Source organism: Gavialis gangeticus, unplaced genomic scaffold (genome assembly GCF_001723915.1).
Source record: "Gavialis gangeticus isolate Ggan-Ray unplaced genomic scaffold, GavGan_comp1, whole genome shotgun sequence".
In the NCBI taxonomy this organism is placed as follows: domain Eukaryota; kingdom Metazoa; phylum Chordata; order Crocodylia; family Gavialidae; genus Gavialis; species Gavialis gangeticus.
In genome coordinates, this window is record NW_017728995.1 from 27,159,387 (window position 1) to 27,164,889 (window position 5,503).

Consider the following 5,503-nt stretch of genomic DNA (forward strand, 5'->3'; position numbering starts at 1 on the left):
GTTCCCTCAGCCTCTCCTCACAAGTCATGTCCCTCAGCCCCTGAACCATTTTTGTTCCCCTCCACTGGACTCTCTCCAATTTCCCCACATCCTTTCTGTAGTGGGAGGGCCAAAACTGGACACAGTACTCCAGAGGTAGTCTCACCACTGCTGAATAGAAGGGAATAATCACTTCCCTTGATCTGCTGGCAACACACCTACCCACTGATGCAGCCCAGGATGCCGTGAGCCTTCTTGGCAACAAGGGCGCATTGCTGGCTCACATTCAGCTTACTGCCCACTGTAACGCCCGGGTCTTTTTCTGCAGAGCTGCTGCCCGGCAGTCACCCCCAGCCTGTCCCAGTGCAGGACTTTGCACTTGTCCTTGTTGAACCTCATAAGATTTCTTTTGGCCTAATCCTCCAATTGGTCTAGGTCACTCTGAATCCTAGCTCTACCCTACTCCCCCACCACCACCCAGCTATCAATTCTCAGTTGCTTTTTTTGAGAGAGATAAAAAGCCTGTATAATCTTAAATTATCATAAACTTGAAGAACATGTGGGGAAGAACCCCAACAAGCTAGAAGTATTTAGTCCTCGTTTCTCCCCAGTCATTACTTTCTCCGAGAGTTTTTTTAGTGGCATCTCTGCTCATTCTGATGCCCTTTATGCTAAAGGATCCCTTCCTCCAAACCTGCCAGTGCACGAGTGATTCTGTGTTCACTACTGACTCAGCACATCTCTATGAACCACACCACCTCAAGCACCAAACTGCAAAGCATTCTGTGTTTTTAAAGTTAGTTCCAGAAAAAGAATTGACAGCATCTATTATTGTTCTAAATGATCAAATTACACCCTTTAACCTTTAATCCTGTATTTAAGAGGAGACAACACATGCAACTGGAGCATAAACTGCTCAACTTCAGCTTGAAGGATCCGTTCTAGTAAAAAAAAAAGTGCAGATACAATTTTGTTGAACCTCTATCTTCATTGCCGGATTAAGGGTGTTTATATATGTGCTCCAGGGGGTAAGAGGGGGAGGAATGGGACACCTTAGTTAGAGCTACGCTGGGAGCCACTAATTAAAGCGCCCGAAGCATCCCGTGCATCAGCATCCCCATGCTTAAAAACAGTGGCGGGGCACTTTAACTAAAGCTTGTCAAACAAGCTTTAGTTAAAGCAACTCCACCACCATTTTTAAGCACGGGGATGCTGATACAGTATAACCTCATAAATCTGGCGCACTGGGGACCGAGCACCTGCTGGAAATTTGAAAATGCTGGATTTTTTAAACCCGCGCAGCAGCCGGTCACAGAGCGGGCGGTGGGGGGGAAGTGGCAGGTAGTCCTACAGCAGTGGCTGCCTGCAGAACAGTGGCATGGGGTGGTGAATGGCGGCGGGAGCCGCCGCATCCAGGAGAGCAGGGTAGAGCGGCGGCCGGTCCCAGAGCCACGGGGAGAAGTGCCAGATTTTTGATAGTTCCAGATTTACGAGGTTATACTGTACATGAGACACTGGAGCATGCTGGAGCACGGTAATTACCACACTCCAGCAGACTCGATTAATCCAGCTCTGATGCACTGTAACTACACAGTATCAGAGCAGCCCTGCTGCTCGTGTACAGGTGCCCTAAGAGATTAAGCAGAGTAATGGAAGAGTGAATACTATAACAAGTCTTACTATCTTCTGGAAAAGGGGAAAGCAAAGTCACAGCTTTGTAGATTTAGATTACAATTCCATGTGGTATCCGAATACCTCACATAATGAGCACAGTACAAAATTCAAAATAAAACCTCCACCCCTCATACCCAGGCTCAAGAATGTAGCTCTTTCTGCACTTCACCGCTTGCCCTCTTCATACGTTCCAGTTACTATGGCCTCCAACACAAACAGCAATCAGAAGAAAATGATACCCAAAAAAAACAGCCCCCACAAAGAAGAAAAAGAGGCAGAGAAAAGATGGAAGTGGGGAAGAAAGCAGTTCCCCCAAATGGAGAGAGAGAAAGATGACACGGGTTAAGCCATTATACCAGAGAGCAAAATTTGCCACCTAGGAATGAGTTTTTGCTCCTGGCTCTCAAACTATAAAAAGGTAATCTCACCCCCAGCAAAAACAAGTTGGGACAGCCCTGCACAGCTGAACAGTTTGCCTTTGACAGTGACCAATAGTGGACACTTCAGGGAAAGGTTTAAAGGACCTACGATGTATTAATTAGGTAACATTCTCTAGTTTCTCCTCCTTTCTGGTCTCTTGACAGCACCATTCCTTACAAGAAAAACAAAGCTACTAAAACAGCCCCTGCTGAAGATTTCCACTAGTTTTTTTACTTTCAACTAGCTCAAATTCAAACCTTTTCTCTTCATTTTCAAAGCCTTTCAAAACTTGGCCCAAATCCTTTATCCACTTATTTCACATACTTCCTCCCATGCACTGAAACCAGGCACAGGGATCACATCTTCTGTGTGTTTTTACAGCTCCTTGGAACCTGATGGGTCTTTACTGGTAGTGAGGGGCACTGCATTAATGAAAATAAGTACTATTAAATTTTTCAAAGATAAATGAACCCAAATGTTAAAAATACACAGCTATCATCACATTCATATACTGGGCTTCAAGTAATCTGCTAGATACCTACTAGGCATATGACTAAAGAGAAGGGGACGCACTGTCTACAACATGGGTGGCCAAAATGCGGCCCACGGGCTGAATGCACCCCACCCACCCATTCTATCCGGCCCGCGGGGCCTCTAAGAAATTTAGAAAATTAATATTTATCTGCCCCTGGCTGCCTGTCACGCGGCTTGCCAAAACTCAGTAAGCAGTCCTCTGCCCAAAATAATTGCCCACCCCTGGTCTAGAGGTAATATCCATGGGAGAAGTGAACACCTCTCCCATGTCACAGTATCAGGGATACCAATGGTCAGCAGAGCACGCTTTCACCTTAAGTGTCAAAAACTTTCAACTCTGAGCTGGGCCTCCCAAAGAAGGTGTGAGGTATCTACAAATAGGTAAAGACTGCTATTAACATGGGTTTTTATTTATATATAATTAGTAAAATCTTAAGAGCAAGCCAAATGAAGGGTATCTGGTGAGAGCATAGGCAGCTGAAGAAGAGTCTCTCTCACCCTACCAATCTATAAATGCACTGGGTGATATTTTTTCCATTTATTAACATGACATATGGGTACCTAGCAAATTAAAGTGTAACACTAATAAAAGTCAATAGCCACAATATATTTTGTGTACACATCCTTTTATCACCATCATCCTCTCTCTTGTATGGTGGTTTTGGGAAGAGAACAGACCAAAGGACACTTTTTAAATAACTGTATTTCAAGCAGCAGTAGAATTCACTTGTTTGCAATTTAAGAGGACAAAGATTAAGCACTCACAAGGTCTGTTGATATAAACCACTCAAACAAAGGATGTAAAACAACATGGTAAAAGGTTGTCTTCACATTTTCTAATATTCCTCAGCTTCTTAAATTAATTTAAGATTGTTTTAATATTTGTATATTAATTTTTTGGAGCAGATTATAGCTGTCTGAGAGAATGTAACTACTCCCGCTACATCCTCCAAACTAATCCAACACGCAGAGTGCTAGAATTGGGCCTTTTGTCCCCAAAGGAAGTACAAGATAACTTGTAACTGGTGCATCCATAATTCTGGTCCAACCTGGAAGCATCAACACAGCCTTTTTTAGAACTACTTTTCTGACTCTCACTAGGATTAAAAAAAGTAAACATAGAAAAATCAAGAGCCATATGCTTTGAAAAAAGAAATCACACTAACTCTCTCTGGTTGTAGCCATCCCTGAATAACCTCTGGCCAAAGAGGAACTACATAAGAACTATGTAACATGAACTCAACAGGCTCCCTGGGAAGCTGCAAGAGGAAACAAAAAAAAAAAAGTTAGCCAAATCTTGCACAATTAACACATACATGAAGTGGTCTGAATTAAGTCCAAGTTCAAATGCTAAGCTGAGTATCCTACAAATTTCACTTTAGAAAAATAAACTAGGTCTGAATGTAATGTGTAAGCAAACATTCCACTAATAACAAGCCACAAAGGTAACCAATACCTTAATGAAATAAGAGATAAGGTTTACATGGTGGTGTTAAACCCTGCAAAATAATGTTCTGAACTGGAACAACCCTACGGAAGATAATGTCAAATAATAAAAACTAAAAATTTTACAAAAGTTTCTGTTCCCTATAACTGCAAAGAAAATTGTTCATATCCAAATATCCAGCGTTACGTTTCAAGAGAAGTACTTCTTAAAAAGCACATGAAGACGCACAAGAATAGCCCCCAACAAAGTGCTGAATAATACAGTAAATATGTGACTCTAGTTAAGGCTTCAATCCGACAGGCACTTGCACACATGCTCACCTTCGCCATTACAAGTAGTTTAATTTAAAATTAGAGAAGCTATTCACAAAGGAAAAATTAAGTATATGCTGAAGATTTTCTGGAGCTTGGCTACAAAATAAGCACAAACTGAAAAACTCAACCTTTTCATCAGGTAAGGCTGTGCTTTCCTATTGCTTGACTCCTGCTGAAAATGTTGAATAATCACCAGTACCTAAATGTAAGCTCAAATAAGTTAAAGGAGGAAAATACCTGTTTGTACAGAGCCTAGTGCAGCAGAGCTCAGGGCCAAGACTAGAGTGCCTCAGCACTGCCACAAAACCAGTCATTTGTCATAGTCCTATTAAGCAGCCTACTGATCCTAGCACAGCACTGTTTGACACTGGACATTTTCTGGTCCTTTAGTCACTGCAGTTTGAAGAAACCTAAGCCAACAGGCTCCCACCACTTGCCTCAAGAGACTTACAATCCATCCCATTGCCTCTCCTACACTATGACTGTACAAACACTTGATCAAATTACAATCTGTAACCAGAAAGCCAGGTGTTCGTCCGTGCACACACGATACCCAAACAGCGTAGTTAACTACATACCTACACATCCTAGCCAGGTCGGGCAGCATGAAGCCTAAGGCCCAGCAGAGTTGTACAGGTACCTAATTGAGCTGCACTTCCTCAGGATGTGCAGAAGTTGTTTTTATGAAACATTGTGCAACATTACTCAGGTAACAATCAACCACCGAGTCCCAGAAATCACGTCATTACATTAAGTTACCTGCGCAATCTGACCTGCCATAAGCCAGATTTCTTTTCTCACCACCCGCTTCAAAAGGAAAGGATAAAATAAAAGAAAGTTTAAAAAAAAAAAACCAAACAAAACACCCTCCACCAAACTGGTCAATACAAGGCTGCGATTTTCATTTGGAGGTTTCTAATCACGGGATAGGCAAGGAACAGAGAAACACCTAGCCCACCTGGTACGATACGGACACATGGTTTCTTTGGCCAATACAGCGGCCCAGTGCTAGTCCCACCGCAACTAGTAAGTGATGTGCTTCTTCTACTAGCCACAGTAGGGTCAGATTAGTAGCACTAGTCCTACCGTGGCTAGTAAGTGAAGTGCTTCTTCTCCTACCAATCATACTAGGGTT

At 42.7% G+C, this 5,503-nt stretch overlaps 1 protein-coding gene across 2 annotated transcripts in view; it reads right to left on the reverse strand.

The window, feature by feature from the left end:
• Positions 1–5,503, reverse strand: part of DCUN1D1 (defective in cullin neddylation 1 domain containing 1) — a 40,223-nt gene that overhangs the window by 29,498 nt on the left and 5,222 nt on the right. The window contains exon 1 of one of the 2 annotated variants that reach the window (XM_019503359.1): positions 4,947–5,163. The exons of the other annotated variant lie outside the window; for it this stretch is intronic. The gene's annotated coding sequence lies outside the window, so the exon portion shown is untranslated. Of the gene's footprint in view, positions 1–4,946; positions 5,164–5,503 lie in introns of those variants that run through there. 2 annotated transcript variants of the gene reach the window in all.